Below are 22,716 nucleotides of genomic sequence, written 5' to 3' on the forward strand. Positions count from 1 at the left end.
CCTTAGGCTCTGCTTCTAACTTGGGCCCAAATTGTAAAATGGTCTTATCTATTGGCGATTTCGTTCCAATTCACATTCCAAGTAATATTTGGCATGCTAATTACATTGCCGGTTGCCAAATTCCATTATCTCTTATAGTTTCCGAGATATGGACTATCGATAATTTACACCTTAGGCTCTGCTTCTAACTTGGGCCCAAATTGTAAAATGGCCTTATCTATTGGCGATTTCGTTCCAATTCACATTCCAAGTAATATTCGGCATGCTAATTACATTGCCGGTTGCCAAATTGCATTATCTCTTATTGTTTCCGAGATATGGACTATCGATAATTTACACCTTAGGCTCTGCTTCTAACTTGGGCCCAAATTGTAAAATGGTCTTATCTATTGGCGATTTCGTTCCAATTCACACTCCAAGTAATATTCGGCATGCTAATTACATTGCCGGTTGCGAAATTGCATTATCTCTTATAGTTTCCGAGATATGGACTATTGATAATTTACACCTTAGGCTCTGCTTCTAACTTGGACCCAAATTGTAAAATGGTCTTATCTATTGGCGATTTCGTTCCAATTCACACTCCAAGTAATATTCGGCATGCTAATTACATTGCCGGTTGCCAAATTGCATTATCTCTTATAGTTTCCGAGATATGGACTATCGATAATTTACACCTTAGGCTCTGCTTCTAACTTGGGCCCAAATTGTAAAATGGTCTTATCTATTGGCGATTTCGTCCCAATTCACATTCCAAGTGATATTCGGCATGCTAATTACATTGCCGGTTGCGAAATTGCATTATCTCTTATAGTTTCCGAGATATGGACTATCAATAATTTACACCTTAGGCTCTGCTTCTAACTTGGGCCCAAATTGTAAAATGGTCTTATCTATTGGCGATTTCGTTCCAATTCACATTCCAAGTAATATTCGGCATGCTAATTACATTGCCGGTTGCCAAATTGCATTATCTCTTATACTTTCCGAGATATGGACTATCGATAATTTACCACCTTAGGCTCTGCTTCTAACTTGGGCCCAAATTGTAAAATGGTCTTATCTATTGGCGATTTCGTTCCAATTCACATTCCAAGTAATATTCGGCATGCTAATTACATTGCCGGTTGCCAAATTGCATTATCTCTTATAGTTTCCGAGATATGGACTATCAATAATTTACACCTTAGGCTCTGCTTGTAACTTGGGCCCAAATTGTAAAATGGTCTTATCTATTGGCTATTTCGTTCCAACTCACATTCCAAGTAATATTCGGCATGCTAATTACATTGCCGGTTGCCAAATTGCATTATCTCTTATAGTTTCCGAGATATGGACTATCGATAATTTACACCATAGGCTCTGCGTCTAACTTGGGCCCAAATTGTAAAATGGTCTTATCTATTGGCGATTTCGTTCCAATTCACATTCCAAGTAATATTCGGCATGCTAATTACATTGCCGGTTGCCAAATTGCATTATCTCTTATAGTTTCCGAGATATGGACTATCGATAATTTACACCTTAGGCTCTGCTTCTAACTTGGGCCCAAATTGTAAAATGGTCTTATCTATTGGCGATTTCGTTCCAATTCACATTCCAAGTAATATTCGGCATGCTAATTACATTGCCGGTTGCCAAATTGCATTATCTCTTATAGTTTCCGAGATATGGACTATCGATAATTTACACCTTAGGCTCTGCATCTAACTTGGGCCCAAATTGTAAAATGGTCTTATCTATTGGCGATTTCGTTCCAATTCACATTCCAAGTAATATTCGGCATGCTAATTACATTGCCGGTTGCCAAATTGAATTATCTCTTATAGTTTCCGAGATATGGACTATCGATAATTTACACCTTAGGCTCTGCTTCTAACTTGGGCCCAAATTGTAAAATGGTCTTATCTATTGGCGATTTCGTCCCAATTCACATTCCAAGTGATATTCGGCATGCTAATTACATTGCCGGTTGCGAAATTGCATTATCTCTTATAGTTTCCGAGATATGGACTATCGATAATTTACACCTTAGGCTCTGCTTCTAACTTGGGCCCAAATTGTAAAATGGTCTTATCTATTGGCGATTTCGTTCCAATTCACATTCCAAGTAATATTCGGCATGCTAATTACATTGCCGGTTGCCAAATTGCATTATCTCTTATAGTTTCCGAGATATGGACTATCGATAATTTACACCTTAGGCTCTGCTTCTAACTTGGGCCCAAATTGTAAAATGGTCTTATCTATTGGCGATTTCGTTCCAATTCACATTCCAAGTAATATTCGGCATGCTAATTACATTGCCGGTTGCCAAATTGCATTATCTCTTATAGTTTCCGAGATATGGACTATCGATAATTTACACCTTAGGCTCTGCTTCTAACTTGGGCCCAAATTGTAAAATGGTCTTATCTATTGGCGATTTCGTTCCAATTCACATTCCAAGTAATATTCGGCATGCTAATTACATTGCCGGTTGCCAAATTGCATTATCTCTTATAGTTTCCGAGATATGGACTATCGATAATTTACACCTTAGGCTCTGCTTCTAACTTGTGCCCAAATTGTAAAATGGTCTTATCTATTGGCGATTTCGTTCCAATTCACATTCCAAGTAATATTCGGCATGCTAATTACATTGCCGGTTGCCAAATTGCATTATCTCTTATAGTTTCCGAGATATGGACTATCGATAATTTACACCTTAGGCTCTGCTTCTAACTTGGGCCCAAATTGTAAAATGGTCTTATCTATTGGCGATTTCGTTCCAATTCACACTCCAAGTAATATTCGGCATGCTAATTACATTGCCGGTTGCGAAATTGCATTATCTCTTATTGTTTCCGAGATATGGACTATCGATAATTTACACCTTAGGCTCTGCTTCTAACTTGGGCCCAAATTGTAAAATGGTCTTATCTATTGGCGATTTCGTTCCAATTCACATTCCAAGTAATATTCGGCATGCTAATTACATTGCCGGTTGCCAAATTGCATTATCTCTTATAGTTTCCGAGATATGGACTATCGATAATTTACACCTTAGGCTCTGCTTCTAACTTGGGCCCAAATTGTAAAATGGTCTTATCTATTGGCGATTTCGTTCCAATTCACATTCCAAGTAATATTCGGCATGCTAATTACATTGCCGGTTGCCAAATTGCATTATCTCTTATAGTTTCCGAGATATGGACTATCGATAATTTACACCTTAGGCTCTGCACTAACTTGGGCCCAAATTGTAAAATGGTCTTATCTATTGGCGATTTCGTCCCAATTCACATTCCAAGTGATATTCGGCATGCTAATTACATTGCCGGTTGCGAAATTGCATTATCTCTTATAGTTTCCGAGATATGGACTATCAATAATTTACACCTTAGGCTCTGCTTCTAACTTGGGCCCAAATTGTAAAATGGTCTTATCTATTGGCGATTTCGTTCCAATTCACATTCCAAGTAATATTCGGCATGCTAATTACATTGCCGGTTGCCAAATTGCATTATCTCTTATAGTCTCCGAGATATGGACTATCGATAATTTACACCTTAGGCTCTGCTTCTAACTTGGGCCCAAATTGTAAAATGGTCTTATCTATTGGCGATTTCGTTCCAATTCACATTCCAAGTAATATTCGGCATGCTAATTACATTGCCGGTTGCCAAATTGCATTATCTCTTATAGTTTCCGAGATATGGACTATCGATAATTTACACCTTAGGCTCTGCTTCTAACTTGGGCCCAAATTGTAAAATGGTCTTATCTATTGGCGATTTAGTTGCAATTCACATTCCAAGTAATATTCGGCATGCTAATTACATTTCCGGTTGCCAAATTGCATTATCTCTTATAGTTTCCGAGATATGGACTATTGATAATTTACACCTTAGGCTCTGCTTCTAACTTGGGCCCAAATTGTAAAATGGTCTTATCTATTGGCGATTTCGTTCCAATTCACATTCCAAGTAATATTCGGCATGCTAATTACATTGCCGGTTGCCAAATTGCATTATCTCTTATAGTTTCCGAGATATGGACTATCGATAATTTACACCTTAGGCTCTGCTTCTACCTTGGGCCCAAATTGTAAAATGGTCTTATCTATTGGCGATTTCGTTCCAATTCACACTCCAAGTAATATTCGGCATGCTAATTACATTGCCGGTTGCGAAATTGCATTATCTCTTATAGTTTCCGAGATATGGACTATCGATAATTTACACCTTAGGCTCTGCTTCTAACTTGGACCCAAATTGTAAAATGGTCTATCTATTGGCGATTTCGTTCCAATTCACACTCCAAGTAATATTCGGCATGCTAATTACATTGCCGTTTGCGAAATTGCATTATCTCTTATAGTTTCCGAGATATGGACTATCGATAATTTACACCTTAGGCTCTGCTTCTAACTTGGGCCCAAATTGTAAAATGGTCTTATCTATTGGCGATTTCGTTCCAATTCACATTCCAAGTAATATTCGGCATGCTAATTACATTGCCGGTTGCCAAATTGCATTATCTCTTATAGTTTCCGAGATATGGACTATCAATAATTTACACCTTAGGCTCTGCTTCTAACTTGGGCCCAAATTGTAAAATGGTCTTATCTATTGGCGATTTCGTTCCAATTCACATTCCAAGTAATATTCGGCATGCTAATTACATTGCCGGTTGCCAAATTGCATTATCTCTTATAGTTTCCGAGATATGGACTATCGATAATTTACACCTTAGGCTCTGCACTAACTTGGGCCCAAATTGTAAAATGGTCTTATCTATTGGCGATTTCGTCCCAATTCACATTCCAAGTGATATTCGGCATGCTAATTACATTGCCGGTTGCGAAATTGCGTTATCTCTTATAGTTTCCGAGATATGGACTATCGATAATTTACACCTTAGGCTCTGCTTCTAACTTGTGCCCAAATTGTAAAATGGTCTTATCTATTGGCGATTTCGTTCCAATTCACATTCCAAGTAATATTCGGCATGCTAATTACATTGCCGGTTGCCAAATTGCATTATCTCTTATAGTTTCCGAGATATGGACTATCGATAATTTACACCTTAGGCTCTGCTTCTAACTTGGGCCCAAATTGTAAAATGGTCTTATCTATTGGCGATTTCGTTCCAATTCACATTCCAAGTAATATTCGGCATGCTAATTACATTGCCGGTTGCCAAATTGCATTATCTCTTATAGTTTCCGAGATATGGACTATCGATAATTTACACCTTAGGCTCTGCACTAACTTGGGCCCAAATTGTAAAATGGTCTTATCTATTGGCGATTTCGTCCCAATTCACATTCCAAGTGATATTCGGCATGCTAATTACATTGCCGGTTGCGAAATTGCATTATCTCTTATAGTTTCCGAGATATGGACTATCAATAATTTACACCTTAGGCTCTGCTTCTAACTTGGGCCCAAATTGTAAAATGGTCTTATCTATTGGCGATTTCGTTCCAATTCACATTCCAAGTAATATTCGGCATGCTAATTACATTGCCGGTTGCCAAATTGCATTATCTCTTATAGTTTCCGAGATATGGACTATCGATAATTTACACCTTAGGCTCTGCTTCTAACTTGGGCCCAAATTGTAAAATGGTCTTATCTATTGGCGATTTCGTTCCAATTCACATTCCAAGTAATATTCGGCATGCTAATTACATTGCCGGTTGCCAAATTGCATTATCTCTTATAGTTTCCGAGATATGGACTATCGATAATTTACACCTTAGGCTCTGCTTCTAACTTGGGCCCAAATTGTAAAATGGTCTTATCTATTGGCGATTTAGTTGCAATTCACATTCCAAGTAATATTCGGCATGCTAATTACATTTCCGGTTGCCAAATTGCATTATCTCTTATAGTTTCCGAGATATGGACTATTGATAATTTACACCTTAGGCTCTGCTTCTAACTTGGGCCCAAATTGTAAAATGGTCTTATCTATTGGCGATTTCGTTCCAATTCACATTCCAAGTAATATTCGGCATGCTAATTACATTGCCGGTTGCCAAATTGCATTATCTCTTATAGTTTCCGAGATATGGACTATCGATAATTTACACCTTAGGCTCTGCTTCTACCTTGGGCCCAAATTGTAAAATGGTCTTATCTATTGGCGATTTCGTTCCAATTCACACTCCAAGTAATATTCGGCATGCTAATTACATTGCCGGTTGCGAAATTGCATTATCTCTTATAGTTTCCGAGATATGGACTATCGATAATTTACACCTTAGGCTCTGCTTCTAACTTGGACCCAAATTGTAAAATGGTCTTATCTATTGGCGATTTCGTTCCAATTCACACTCCAAGTAATATTCGGCATGCTAATTACATTGCCGTTTGCGAAATTGCATTATCTCTTATAGTTTCCGAGATATGGACTATCGATAATTTACACCTTAGGCTCTGCTTCTAACTTGGGCCCAAATTGTAAAATGGTCTTATCTATTGGCGATTTCGTTCCAATTCACATTCCAAGTAATATTCGGCATGCTAATTACATTGCCGGTTGCCAAATTGCATTATCTCTTATAGTTTCCGAGATATGGACTATCAATAATTTACACCTTAGGCTCTGCTTCTAACTTGGGCCCAAATTGTAAAATGGTCTTATCTATTGGCGATTTCGTTCCAATTCACATTCCAAGTAATATTCGGCATGCTAATTACATTGCCGGTTGCCAAATTGCATTATCTCTTATAGTTTCCGAGATATGGACTATCGATAATTTACACCTTAGGCTCTGCACTAACTTGGGCCCAAATTGTAAAATGGTCTTATCTATTGGCGATTTCGTCCCAATTCACATTCCAAGTGATATTCGGCATGCTAATTACATTGCCGGTTGCGAAATTGCATTATCTCTTATAGTTTCCGAGATATGGACTATCAATAATTTACACCTTAGGCTCTGCTTCTAACTTGGGCCCAAATTGTAAAATGGTCTTATCTATTGGCGATTTCGTTCCAATTCACATTCCAAGTAATATTCGGCATGCTAATTACATTGCCGGTTGCCAAATTGCATTATCTCTTATAGTTTCCGAGATATGGACTATCGATAATTTACACCTTAGGCTCTGCTTCTAACTTGGGCCCAAATTGTAAAATGGTCTTATCTATTGGCGATTTCGTTCCAATTCACATTCCAAGTAATATTCGGCATGCTAATTACATTGCCGGTTGCCAAATTGCATTATCTCTTATAGTTTCCGAGATATGGACTATCGATAATTTACACCTTAGGCTCTGCTTCTAACTTGGGCCCAAATTGTAAAATGGTCTTATCTATTGGCGATTTCGTTCCAATTCACATTCCAAGTAATATTCGGCATGCTAATTACATTGCCGGTTGCCAAATTGCATTATCTCTTATAGTTTCCGAGATATGGACTATCGATAATTTACACCTTAGGCTCTGCTTCTAACTTGGGCCCAAATTGTAAAATGGTCTTATCTATTGGCAATTTGGTTGCAATTCACATTCCAAGTAATATTCGGCATGCTAATTACATTTCCGGTTGCCAAATTGCATTATCTCTTATAGTTTCCGAGATATGGACTATCGATAATTTACACCTTAGGCTCTGCTTCTAACTTGGGCCCAAATTGTAAAATGGTCTTATCTATTGGCGATTTCGTTCCAATTCACATTCCAAGTAATATTTGGCATGCTAATTACATTGCCGGTTGCCAAATTCCATTATCTCTTATAGTTTCCGAGATATGGACTATCGATAATTTACACCTTAGGCTCTGCTTCTAACTTGGGCCCAAATTGTAAAATGGTCTTATCTATTGGCGATTTCGTTCCAATTCACATTCCAAGTAATATTCGGCATGCTAATTACATTGCCGGTTGCCAAATTGCATTATCTCTTATTGTTTCCGAGATATGGACTATCGATAATTTACACCTTAGGCTCTGCTTCTAACTTGGGCCCAAATTGTAAAATGGTCTTATCTATTGGCGATTTCGTTCCAATTCACACTCCAAGTAATATTCGGCATGCTAATTACATTGCCGGTTGCGAAATTGCATTATCTCTTATAGTTTCCAAGATATGGACTATCAATAATTTACACCTTAGGCTCTGCTTCTAACTTGGGCCCAAATTGTAAAATGGTCTTATCTATTGGCGATTTCGTTCCAATTCACATTCCAAGTAATATTCGGCATGCTAATTACATTGCCGGTTGCCAAATTGCATTATCTCTTATAGTTTCCGAGATATGGACTATCGATAATTTACACCTTAGGCTCTGCTTCTAACTTGGGCCCAAATTGTAAAATGGTCTTATCTATTGGCGATTTCGTTCCAATTCACATTCCAAGTAATATTCGGCATGCTAATTACATTGCCGGTTGCCAAATTGCATTATCTCTTATAGTTTCCGAGATATGGACTATCGATAATTTACACCTTAGGCTCTGCTTCTAACTTGGGCCCAAATTGTAAAATGGTCTTATCTATTGGCGATTTCGTTCCAATTCACATTCCAAGTAATATTCGGCATGCTAATTACATTGCCGGTTGCCAAATTGAATTATCTCTTATAGTTTCCGAGATATGGACTATCGATAATTTACACCTTAGGCTCTGCTTCTAACTTGGGCCCAAATTGTAAAATGGTCTTATCTATTGGCGATTTCGTTCCAATTCACATTCCAAGTAATATTCGGCATGCTAATTACATTGCCGGTTGCCAAATTGCATTATCTCTTATAGTTTCCGAGATATGGACTATCGATAATTTACACCTTAGGCTCTGCTTCTAACTTGGGCCCAAATTGTAAAATGGTCTTATCTATTGGCGATTTCGTCCCAATTCACATTCCAAGTGATATTCGGCATGCTAATTACACTGCCGGTTGCGAAATTGCATTATCTCTTATAGTTTCCGAGATATGGACTATCGATAATTTACACCTTAGGCTCTGCTTCTAACTTGGGCCCAAATTGTAAAATGGTCTTATCTATTGGCGATTTCGTTCCAATTCACATTCCAAGTAATATTCGGCATGCTAATTACATTGCCGGTTGCCAAATTGCATTATCTCTTATAGTTTCCGAGATATGGACTATCGATAATTTACACCTTAGGCTCTGCTTCTAACTTGGGCCCAAATTGTAAAATGGTCTTATCTATTGGCGATTTAGTTGCAATTCACATTCCAAGTAATATTCGGCATGCTAATTACATTGCCGGTTGCCAAATTGCATTATCTCTTATAGTTTCCGAGATATGGACTATCGATTATTTACACCTTAGGCTCTGCTTCTAACTTGGGCCCAAATTGTAAAATGGTCTTATCTATTGGCGATTTCGTTCCAATTCACATTCCAAGTAATATTCGGCATGCTAATTACATTGCCGGTTGCAAAATTGCATTATCTCTTATAGTTTCCGAGATATGGACTATCGATAATTTACACCTTAGGCTCTGCTTCCAACTTGGGCCCAAATTATAAAATGGTCTTATCTATTGGCGATTTCGTTCCAATTCACATTCCAAGTAATATTCGGCATGCTAATTACATTGCCGGTTGCCAAATTGAATTATCTCTTATAGTTTCCGAGATATGGACTATCGATAATTTACACCTTAGGCTCTGCTTCTAACTTGGGCCCAAATTGTAAAATGGTCTTACCTATTGGCGATTTCGTTCCAATTCACATTCCAAGTAATATTCGGCATGCTAATTACATTGCCGGTTGCTAAATTGCATTATCTCTTATAGTTTCCGAGATATGGACTATCGATAATTTACACCTTAGGCTCTGCTTCTAACTTGGGCCCAAATTGTAAAATGGTCTTATCTATTGGCGATTTCGTCCCAATTCACATTCCAAGTAATATTCGGCATGCTAATTACATTGCCGGTTGCCAAATTGCATTATCTCTTATAGTTTCCGAGATATGGACTATCGATAATTTACACCTTAGGCTCTGCTTCTAACTTGGGCCCAAATTGTAAAATGGTCTTATCTATTGGCGATTTCGTTCCAATTCACACTCCAAGTAACATTCGGCATGCTAATTACATTGCCGGTTGCGAAATTGCATTATCTCTTATAGTTTCCGAGATATGGACTATCGATAATTTACACCTTAGGCTCTGCTTCTAACTTGGGCCCAAATTGTAAAATGGTCTTATCTATTGGCGATTTCGTTCCAATTCACATTCCAAGTAATATTCGGCATGCTAATTACATTGCCGGTTGCCAAATTGCATTATCTCTTATAGTTTCCGAGATATGGACTATCGATAATTTACACCTTAGGCTCTGCTTCTAACTTGGGCCCAAATTGTAAAATGGTCTTATCTATAGGCGATTTCGTTCCAATTCACATTCCAAGTAATATTCGGCATGCTAATTACATTGCCGGTTGTCAAATTGCATTATCTCTTATAGTTTCCGAGATATGGACTATCGATAATTTACACCTTAGGCTCTGCTTCTAACTTGGGCCCAAATTGTAAAATGGTCTTATCTATTGGCGATTTCGTTCCAATTCACATTCCAAGTAATATTCGGCATGCTAATTACATTGCCGTTTGCCAAATTGCATTATCTCTTATAGTTTCCGAGATATGGACTATCGATAATTTACACCTTAGGCTCTGCTTCTAACTTGGGCCCAAATTGTAAAATGGTCTTATCTATTGGCGATTTAGTTGCAATTCACATTCCAAGTAATATTCGGCATGCTAATTACATTGCCGGTTGCCAAATTGCATTATCTCTTATAGTTCCCGAGATATGGACTATCGATAATTTACACCTTAGGCTCTGCTTCTAACTTGGGCCCAAATTGTAAAATGGTCTTATCTATTGGCGATTTCGTTCAAATTCACATTCCAAGTAATATTCGGCATGCTAATTACATTGCCGGTTGCCAAATTGCATTATCTCTTATAGTTTCCGAGATATGGACTATCGATAATTTACACCTTAGGCTCTGCTTCTAACTTGGGCCCAAATTGTAAAATGGTCTTATCTATTGGCGATTTCGTTCCAATTCACATTCCAAGTAATATTCGGCATGCTAATTACATTGCCGGTTGCCAAATTGCATTATCTCTTATAGTTTCCGAGATATGGACTATCGATAATTTACACCTTAGGCTCTGCTTCTAACTTGGGCCCAAATTGTAAAATGGTCTTATCTATTGGCGATTTCGTTCCAATTCACACTCCAAGTAATATTCGGCATGCTAATTACATTGCCGGTTGCGAAATTGCATTATCTCTTATAGTTTCCGAGATATGGACTATCGATAATTTACACCTTAGGCTCTGCTTCTAACTTGGGCCCAAATTGTAAAATGGTCTTATCTATTGGCGATTTCGTTCCAATTCACATTCCAAGTAATATTCGGCATGCTAATTACATTGCCGGTTGCCAAATTGCATTATCTCTTATAGTTTCCGAGATATGGACTATCGATAATTTACACCTTAGGCTCTGCTTCTAACTTGGGCCCAAATTGTAAAATGGTCTTACCTATTGGCGATTTCGTTCCAATTCACATTCCAAGTAATATTCGGCATGCTAATTACATTGCCGGTTGCCAAATTGCATTATCTCTTATAGTTTCCGAGATATGGACTATCGATAATTTACACCTTAGGCTCTGCTTCTAACTTGGGCCCAAATTGTAAAATGGTCTTATCTATTGGCGATTTCGTCCCAATTCACATTCCAAGTAATATTCGGCATGCTAATTACATTGCCGGTTGCCAAATTGCATTATCTCTTATAGTTTCCGAGATATGGACTATCGATAATTTACACCTTAGGCTCTGCTTCTAACTTGGGCCCAAATTGTAAAATGGTCTTATCTATTGGCGATTTCGTTCCAATTCACACTCCAAGTAACATTCGGCATGCTAATTACATTGCCGGTTGCGAAATTGCATTATCTCTTATAGTTTCCGAGATATGGACTATCGATAATTTACACCTTAGGCTCTGCTTCTAACTTGGGCCCAAATTGTAAAATGGTCTTATCTATTGGCGATTTCGTTAAATTCACATTCCAAGTAATATTCGGCATGCTAATTACATTGCCGGTTGCCAAATTGCATTATCTCTTATAGTTTCCGAGATATGGACTATCGATAATTTACACCTTAGGCTCTGCTTCTAACTTGGGCCCAAATTGTAAAATGGTCTTATCTATAGGCGATTTCGTTCCAATTCACATTCCAAGTAATATTCGGCATGCTAATTACATTGCCGGTTGTCAAATTGCATTATCTCTTATAGTTTCCGAGATATGGACTATCGATAATTTACACCTTAGGCTCTGCTTCTAACTTGGGCCCAAATTGTAAAATGGTCTTATCTATTGGCGATTTCGTTCCAATTCACATTCCAAGTAATATTCGGCATGCTAATTACATTGCCGGTTGCCAAATTGCATTATCTCTTATAGTTTCCGAGATATGGACTATCGATAATTTACACCTTAGGCTCTGCTTCTAACTTGGGCCCAAATTGTAAAATGGTCTTATCTATTGGCGATTTAGTTGCAATTCACATTCCAAGTAATATTCGGCATGCTAATTACATTGCCGGTTGCCAAATTGCATTATCTCTTATAGTTTCCGAGATATGGACTATCGATAATTTACACCTTAGGCTCTGCTTCTAACTTGGGCCCAAATTGTAAAATGGTCTTATCTATTGGCGATTTCGTTCAAATTCACATTCCAAGTAATATTCGGCATGCTAATTACATTGCCGGTTGCCAAATTGCATTATCTCTTATAGTTTCCGAGATATGGACTATCGATAATTTACACCTTAGGCTCTGCTTCTAACTTGGGCCCAAATTGTAAAATGGTCTTATCTATTGGCGATTTCGTTCCAATTCACATTCCAAGTAATATTCGGCATGCTAATTACATTGCCGGTTGCCAAATTGCATTATCTCTTATAGTTTCCGAGATATGGACTATCGATAATTTACACCTTAGGCTCTGCTTCTAACTTGGGCCCAAATTGTAAAATGGTCTTATCTATTGGCGATTTCGTTCCAATTCACACTCCAAGTAATATTCGGCATGCTAATTACATTGCCGGTTGCGAAATTGCATTATCTCTTATAGTTTCCGAGATATGGACTATCGATAATTTACACCTTAGGCTCTGCTTCTAACTTGGGCCCAAATTGTAAAATGGTCTTATCTATTGGCGATTTCGTTCCAATTCACATTCCAAGTAATATTCGGCATGCTAATTACATTGCCGGTTGCCAAATTGCATTATCTCTTATAGTTTCCGAGATATGGACTATCGATAATTTACACCTTAGGCTCTGCTTCTAACTTGGGCCCAAATTGTAAAATGGTCTTACCTATTGGCGATTCCGTTCCAATTCACATTCCAAGTAATATTCGGCATGCTAATTACATTGCCGGTTGCCAAATTGCATTATCTCTTATAGTTTCCGAGATATGGACTATCGATAATTTACACCTTAGGCTCTGCTTCTAACTTGGGCCCAAATTGTAAAATGGTCTTATCTATTGGCGATTTCGTTCCAATTCACATTCCAAGTAATATTCGGCATGCTAATTACATTGCCGGTTGCCAAATTGCATTATCTCTTATAGTTTCCGAGATATGGACTGTCGATAATTTACACCTTAGGCTCTGCTTCTAACTTGGGCCCAAATTGTAAAATGGTCTTATCTATTGGCGATTTCGTCCCAATTCACATTCCAAGTGATATTCGGCATGCTAATTACATTGCCGGTTGCGAAATTGCATTATCTCTTATAGTTTCCGAGATATGGACTATCGATAATTTACACCTTAGGCTCTGCTTCTATCTTGCTCCCAAATTGTAAAATGGTCTTATCTATTGGCGATTTCGTTCCAATTCACATTCCAAGTAATATTCGGCATGCTAATTACATTGCCGGTTGCCAAATTGCATTATCTCTTATAGTTTCCGAGATATGGACTATCGATAATTTACACCTTAGGCTCTGCTTCTAACTTGGGCCCAAATTGTAAAATGGTCTTATCTATTGGCGATTTCGTTCCAATTCACATTCCAAGTAATATTCGGCATGCTAATTACATTGCCGGTTGTCAAATTGCATTATCTCTTATAGTTTCCGAGATATGGACTATCGATAATTTACACCTTAGGCTCTGCTTCTAACTTGGGCCCAAATTGTAAAATGGTCTTATCTATTGGCGATTTCGTTCCAATTCACATTCCAAGTAATATTCGGCATGCTAATTACATTGCCGGTTGCCAAATTGCATTATCTCTTATAGTTTACGAGATATGGACTATCGATAATTTACACCTTAGGCTCGGCTTCTAACTTGGGCCCAAATTGTAAAATGGTCTTATCTATTGGCGATTTAGTTGCAATTCACATTCCAAGTAATATTCGGCATGCTAATTAAATTGCCGGTTGCCAAATTGCATTATCTCTTATAGTTTCCGAGATATGGACTATCGATAATTTACACCTTAGGCTCTGCTTCTAACTTGGGCCCAAATTGTAATATGGTCTTATCTATTGGCGATTTCGTTCAAATTCACATTCCAAGTAATATTCGGCATGCTAATTACATTGCCGGTTGCCAAATTGCATTATCTATTATAGTTTCCGAGATATGGACTATCGATAATTTACACCTTAGGCTCTGCTTCTAACTTGGGCCCAAATTGTAAAATGGTCTTATCTATTGGCGATTTCGTTCCAATTCACATTCCAAGTAATATTCGGCATGCTAATTACATTGCCGGTTACCAAATTGCATTATCTCTTATAGTTTCCGAGATATGGACTATCGATAATTTACACCTTAGGCTCTGCTTCTAACTTGGGCCCAAATTGTAAAATGGTCTTATCTATTGGCGATTTCGTTCCAATTCACACTCCAAGTAATATTCGGCATGCTAATTACATTGCCGGTTGCGAAATTGCATTATCTCTTATAGTTTCCGAGATATGGACTATCGATAATTTACACCTTAGGCTCTGCTTCTAACTTGGGCCCAAATTGTAAAATGGTCTTATCTATTGGCGATTTCGTTCCAATTCACATTCCAAGTAATATTCGGCATGCTAATTACATTGCCGGTTGCCAAATTGCATTATCTCTTATAGTTTCCGAGATATGGACTATCGATAATTTACACCTTAGGCTCTGCTTCTAACTTGGGCCCAAATTGTAAAATGGTCTTACCTATTGGCGATTCCGTTCCAATTCACATTCCAAGTAATATTCGGCATGCTAATTACATTGCCGGTTGCCAAATTGCATTATCTCTTATAGTTTCCGAGATATGGACTATCGATAATTTACACCTTAAGCTCTGCTTCTAACTTGGGCCCAAATTGTAAAATGGTCTTATCTATTGGCGATTTCGTTCCAATTCACATTCCAAGTAATATTCGGCATTCTAATTACATTGCCGGTTGCCAAATTGCATTATCTCTTATAGTTTCCGAGATATGGACTATCGATAATTTACACCTTAGGCTCTGCTTCTAACTTGGGCCCAAATTGTAAAATGGTCTTATCTATTGGCGATTTCGTTCCAATTCACATTCCAAGTAATATTCGGCATGCTAATAACATTGCCGGTTGCCAAATTGCATTATCTCTTATAGTTTCCGAGATATGGACTATCGATAATTTACACCTTAGGCTCTGCTTCTAACTTGGGCCCAAATTGTAAAATGGTCTTATCTATTGGCGATTTCGTTCCAATTCACACTCCAAGTAATATTCGGCATGCTAATTACATTGCCGATTGCGAAATTGCATTATCTCTTATAGTTTCCGAGATATGGACTATCGATAATTTACACCTTAGGCTCTGCTTCTAACTTGGGCCCAAATTGTAAAATGGTCTTATCTATTGGCGATTTCGTTCCAATTCACATTCCAAGTAATATTCGGCATGCTAATTTCATTGCCGGTTGCCAAATTGCATTATCCCTTATAGTTTCCGAGATATGGACTATCGATAATTTACACCTTAGGCTCTGCTTCTAACTTGGGCCCAAATTGTAAAATGGTCTTACCTATTGGCGATTCCGTTCCAATTCACATTCCAAGTAATATTCGGCATGCTAATTACATTGCCGGTTGCCAAATTGCATTATCTCTTATAGTTTCCGAGATATGGACTATCGATAATTTACACCTTAAGCTCTGCTTCTAACTTGGGCCCAAATTGTAAAATGGTCTTATCTATTGGCGATTTCGTTCCAATTCACATTCCAAGTAATATTCGGCATGCTAATAACATTGCCGGTTGCCAAATTGCATTATCTCTTATAGTTTCCGAGATATGGACTATCGATAATTTACACCTTAGGCTCTGCTTCTAACTTGGGCCCAAATTGTAAAATGGTCTTATCTATTGGCGATTTCGTTCCAATTCACACTCCAAGTAATATTCGGCATGCTAATTACATTGCCGGTTGCGAAATTGCATTATCTCTTATAGTTTCCGAGATATGGACTATCGATAATTTACACCTTAGGCTCTGCTTCTAACTTGGGCGCAAATTGTAAAATGGTCTTATCTATTGGCGATTTCGTTCCAATTCACATTCCAAGTAATATTCGGCATGCTAATTACATTGCCGGTTGCCAAATTGCATTATCTCTTATAGTTTCCGAGATATGGACTATCGATAATTTACACCTTAAGCTCTGCTTCTAACTTGGGCCCAAATTGTAAAATGGTCTTATCTATTGGCGATTTCGTTCCAATTCACATTCCAAGTAATATTCGGCATTCTAATTACATTGCCGGTTGCCAAATTGCATTATCTCTTATAGATTCCGAGATATGGACTATCGATAATTTACACCTTAGGCTCTGCTTCTAACTTGGGCCCAAATTGTAAAATGGTCTTATCTATTGGCGATTTCGTTCCAATTCACATTCCAAGTAATATTCGGCATGCTAATAACATTGCCGGTTGCCAAATTGCATTATCTCTTATAGTTTCCGAGATATGGACTATCGATAATTTACACCTTAGGCTCTGCTTCTAACCTGGGCCCAAATTGTAAAATGGTCTTATCTATTGGCGATTTCGTTCCAATTCACATTCCAAGTAATATTCGGCATTCTAATTACATTGCCGGTTGCCAAATTGCATTATCTCTTATAGATTCCGAGATATGGACTATCGATAATTTACACCTTAGGCTCTGCTTCTAACTTGGGCCCAAATTGTAAAATGGTCTTACCTATTGGCGATTTCGTTCCAATTCACATTCCAAGTAATATTCGGCATGCTAATAACATTGCCGGTTGCCAAATTGCATTATCTCTTATAGTTTCCGAGATATGGACTATCGATAATTTACACCTTAGGCTCTGCTTCTAACTTGGGCCCAAATTGTAAAATGGTCTTATCTATTGGCGATTTCGTTCCAATTCACATTCCAAGTAATATTCGGCATGCTAATTACATTGCCGGTTGCCAAATTGCATTATCTCTTATAGTTTCCGAGATATGGACTATCGATAATTTACACCTTAGGCTCTGCTTCTAACTTGGGCCCAAATTGTAAAATGGTCTTACCTATTGGCGATTCCGTTCCAATTCACATTCCAAGTAATATTCGGCATGCTAATTACATTGCCGGTTGCCAAATTGCATTATCTCTTATAGTTTCCGAGATATGGACTATCGATAATTTACACCTTAGGCTCTGCTTCTAACTTGGGCCCAAATTGTAAAATGGTCTTATCTATTGGCGATTTCGTTCCAATTCACATTCCAAGTAATATTCGGCATGCTAATTACATTGCCGGTTGCCAAATTGCATTATCTCTTATAGTTTCCGAGATATGGACTATCGATAATTTACACCTTAGGCTCTGCTTCTAACTTGGGCCCAAATTGTAAAATGGTCTTATCTATTGGCGATTTCGTCCCAATTCACATTCCAAGTGATATTCGGCATGCTAATTACATTGCCGGTTGCCAAATTGCATTATCTCTTATAGTTTCCGAGATATGGACTATCGATAATTTACACCTTAGGCTCTGCTTCTAACTTGGGCCCAAATTGTAAAATGGTCTTATCTATTGGCGATTTCGTTCCAATTCACATTCCAAGTAATATTCGGCATGCTAATTACATTGCCGGTTGCCAAATTGCATTATCTCTTAGAGTTTCCGAGATATGGACTATCGATAATTTACACCATAGGCTCTGCTTCTAACTTGGGCCCAAATTGTAAAATGGTCTTATCTATTGGCGATTTCGTTCCAATTCACATTCCAAGTAATATTCGGCATGCTAATTACATTGCCGGTTGCCAAATTGCATTATCTCTTATAGTTTCCGAGATATGGACTATCGATAATTTACACCTTAGGCTCTGCTTCTAACTTGGGCCCAAATTGTAAAATGGTCTTATCTATTGGCGATTTCGTTCCAATTCACATTCCAAGTAATATTCGGCATGCTAATTACATTGCCGGTTGCCAAATTGCATTATCTCTTATAGTTTCCGAGATATGGACTATCGATAATTTACACCTTAGGCTCTGCTTCTAACTTGGGCCCAAATTGTAAAATGGTCTTATCTATTGGCGATTTCGTTCCAATTCACATTCCAAGTAATATTCGGCATGCTAATTACATTGCCGGTTGCCAAATTGAATTATCTCTTATAGTTTCCGAGATATGGACTATCGATAATTTACACCTTAGGCTCTGCTTCTAACTTGGGCCCAAATTGTAAAATGGTCTCACCTATTGGCGATTTCGTTCCAATTCACATTCCAAGTAATATTCGGCATGCTAATTACATTGCCGATTGCCAAATTGCATTATCTCTTATAGTTTCCGAGATATGGACTATCGATAATTTACACCTTAGGCTCAATTCACATTCCAAGTGATATTCGGCATGCTAATTACATTGCCGGTTGCGAAATTGCATTATCTCTTATAGTTTCCGAGATATGGACTATCGATAATTTACACCTTAGGCTCTGCTTCTAACTTGGGCCCAAATTGTTAAATGGTCTTATCTATTGGCGATTTCGTTCTAATTCACATTCCAAGTAATATTCGGCATGCTAATTACATTGCCGGTTGCCAAATTGCATTATCTCTTATAGTTTCCGAGATATGGACTATCGATAATTTACACCTTAGGCTCTGCTTCTAACTTGGGCCCAAATTGTAAAATGGTCTTATCTATTGGCGATTTAGTTGCAATTCACATTCCAAGTAATATTCGGCATGCTAATTACTTTGCCTGTTGCCAAATTGCATTATCTCTTATAGTTTCCGAGATATGGACTATCGATTATTTACACCTTAGGCTCTGCTTCTAACTTGGGCCCAAATTGTAAAATGGTCTTATCTATTGGCGATTTCGTTCCAATTCACATTCCAAGTAATATTCGGCATGCTAATTACATTGCCGGTTGCCAAATTGCATTATCTCTTATAGTTTCCGAGATATGGACTATCGATAATTTACACCTTAGGCTCTGCTTCTAACTTGGGCCCAAATTGTAAAATGGTCTTATCTATTGGCGATTTCGTTCCAATTCACATTCCAAGTAATATTCGGCATGCTAATTACATTGCCGGTTGCCAAATTGAATTATCTCTTATAGTTTCCGAGATATGGACTATCGATAATTTACACCTTAGGCTCTGCTTCTAACTTGGGCCCAAATTGTAAAATGGTCTTACCTATTGGCGATTTCGTTCCAATTCACATTCCAAGTAATATTCGGCATGCTAATTACATTGCCGGTTGCCAAATTGCATTATCTCTTATAGTTTCCGAGATATGGACTATCGATAATTTACACCTTAGGGTCTGCTTCTAACTTGGGCCCAAATTGTAAAATGGTCTTATCTATTGGCGATTTCGTCCCAATTCACATTCCAAGTAATATTCGGCATGCTAATTACATTGCCGGTTGCCAAATTGCATTATCTCTTATAGTTTCCGAGATATGGACTATCGATAATTTACACCTTAGGCTCTGCTTCTAACTTGGGCCCAAATTGTAAAATGGTCTTATCTATTGGCTATTTCGTTCCAATTCACATTCCAAGTAATATTCGGCATGCTAATTACATTGCCGGTTGCCAAATTGCATTATCTCTTATAGTTTCCGAGATATGGACTATCGATAATTTACACCTTAGGCTCTGCTTCTAACTTGGGCCCAAATTGTAAAATGGTCTTATCTATTGGCGATTTCGTTCCAATTCACACTCCAAGTAATATTCGGCATGCTAATTACATTGCCGGTTGCGAAATTGCATTATCTCTTATAGTTTCCGAGATATGGACTATCGATAATTTACACCTTAGGCTCTGCTTCTAACTTGGGCCCAAATTGTAAAATGGTCTTATCTATTGGCGATTTCGTTCCAATTCACATTCCAAGTAATATTCGGCATGCTAATTACATTGCCGGTTGCCAAATTGCATTATCTCTTATAGTTTCCGAGATATGGACTATCGATAATTTACACCTTAGGCTCTGCTTCTGACTTGGGCCCAAAATTGTAAAATGGTCTTATCTATTGGCGATTTCGTTCCAATTCACATTCCAAGTAATATTCGGCATGCTAATTACATTGCCGGTTGCCAAATTGCATTATCTCTTCTAGTTTCCGAGATATGGACTATCGATAATTTACACCTTAGGCTCTGCTTCCTACTTGGGCCCAAATTGTAAAATGGTCTTATCTATTGGCGATTTCGTCCCAATTCACATTCCAAGTGATATTCGGCATGCTAATTACATTGCCGGTTGCGAAATTGCATTATCTCTTATTGTTTCCGAGATATGGACTATCAATAATTTACACCTTAGGCTCTGCTTCTAACTTGGGCCCAAATTGTAAAATGGTCTTATCTATTGGCGATTTCGTTCCAATTCACATTCCAAGTAATATTCGGCATGCTAATTACATTGCCGGTTGCCAAATTGCATTATCTCTTATAGTTTCCGAGATATGGACTATCGATAATTTACACCTTATTCTCTGCTTCTAACTTGGGCCCAAATTGTAAAATGGTCTTATCTATTGGCGATTTCGTTCCAATTCACATTCCAAGTAATATTCGGCATGCTAATTACATTGCCGGTTGCCAAATTGCATTATCTCTTATAGTTTCCGAGATATGGACTATCGATAATTTACACCTTAGGCTCTGCTTCTAACTTGGGCCCAAATTGTAAAATGGTCTTATCTATTGGCGATTTCGTTCCAATTCACATTCCAAGTAATATTCGGCATGCTAATTACATTGCCGGTTGCCAAATTGCATTATCTCTTATAGTTTCCGAGATATGGACTATCGATAATTTACACCTTAGGCTCTGCTTCTAACTTGGGCCCAAATTGTAAAATGGTCTTATCTATTGGCGATTTAGTTGCAATTCACATTCCAAGTAATATTCGGCATGCTAATTACATTGCCGGTTGCCAAATTGCATTATCTCTTAAAGTTTCCGAGATATGGACTATCGATAATTTACACCTTAGGCTCTGCTTCTAACTTGGGCCCAAATTGTAAAATGGTCTTATCTATTGGCGATTTCGTTCAAATTCACATTACAAGTAATATTCGGCATGCTAATTACATTGCCGGTTGCCAAATTGCATTATCTCTTATAGTTTCCGAGATATGGACTATCGATAATTTACACCTTAGGCTCTGCTTCTAACTTGGGCCCAAATTGTAAAATGGTCTTATGAATTAGCGATTTCGCTCCAGTTCACATTCCAAGTAATATTCGGCATGCTAATTACGTTGCCGATTGCCAAATTGCATTATCTCTTATAGTTTCCGAGATATGGACTATCGACATCTTGCAATATTGGCTCTGCTTCTAACTTGGGCCAGAATTGTAAAATGGTCTTATGAATTAGCGATTTCGCTCCAATTCACATTCCAAGTAATATTCGGCATGCTAATTACGTTGCCGATTGCCAAATTGCATTATCTCTTATAGTTTCCGAGATATGGACTATCGACATCTTGCAATATTGGCTCTGCTTCTAACTTGGGCCAGAATTGTAAAATGGTCTTATGAATTAGCGATTTCGTTGTAATTCACATTCCAAGTAATATTCGGCATGCTGATTACGTTGCCGATTGCCAAATTGCATTATCTCTTATAGTTTCCGAGATACGGACTATCGACATCTTGCAATATTGGCTCTGCTTCTAACTTGGGCCAGAATTGTAAAATGGTCTTATGAATTAGCGATTTCGTTGTAATTCACATTCCAAGTAATATTCGGCATGCTGATTACACTGCCGATGGCCAAATTGCATTATCTCTTATAGTTTCCGAGATATGGACTATCGACATTTTACAATATTGGCTTTTCTTCTAACTTGGGCCAGAATTGTAAAATGGTCTTATGAATTAGCGATTTCGCTGTAATTCACATTCCAAGTAATATTCGGCATGCTAATTACGTTGCCGATTGCCAAATTGCATTATCTCTTATAGTTTCCGAGATATGGACTATCGACATCTTGCAATATTGGCTCTGCTTCTAACTTGGGCCAGAATTGTAAAATGGTCTTATGAATTAGCGATTTCGTTGTAATTCACATTCCAAGTAATATTCGGCATGCTAATTACGTTGCCGATTGCCAAATTGCATTATCT

The sequence above is a fragment of the Rhynchophorus ferrugineus genome, unplaced genomic scaffold (genome assembly GCF_030347505.1).
Source record: "Rhynchophorus ferrugineus isolate W39M unplaced genomic scaffold, kcgeb_rfMv2 rfM7, whole genome shotgun sequence".
Classification (NCBI taxonomy): domain Eukaryota; kingdom Metazoa; phylum Arthropoda; class Insecta; order Coleoptera; family Curculionidae; genus Rhynchophorus; species Rhynchophorus ferrugineus.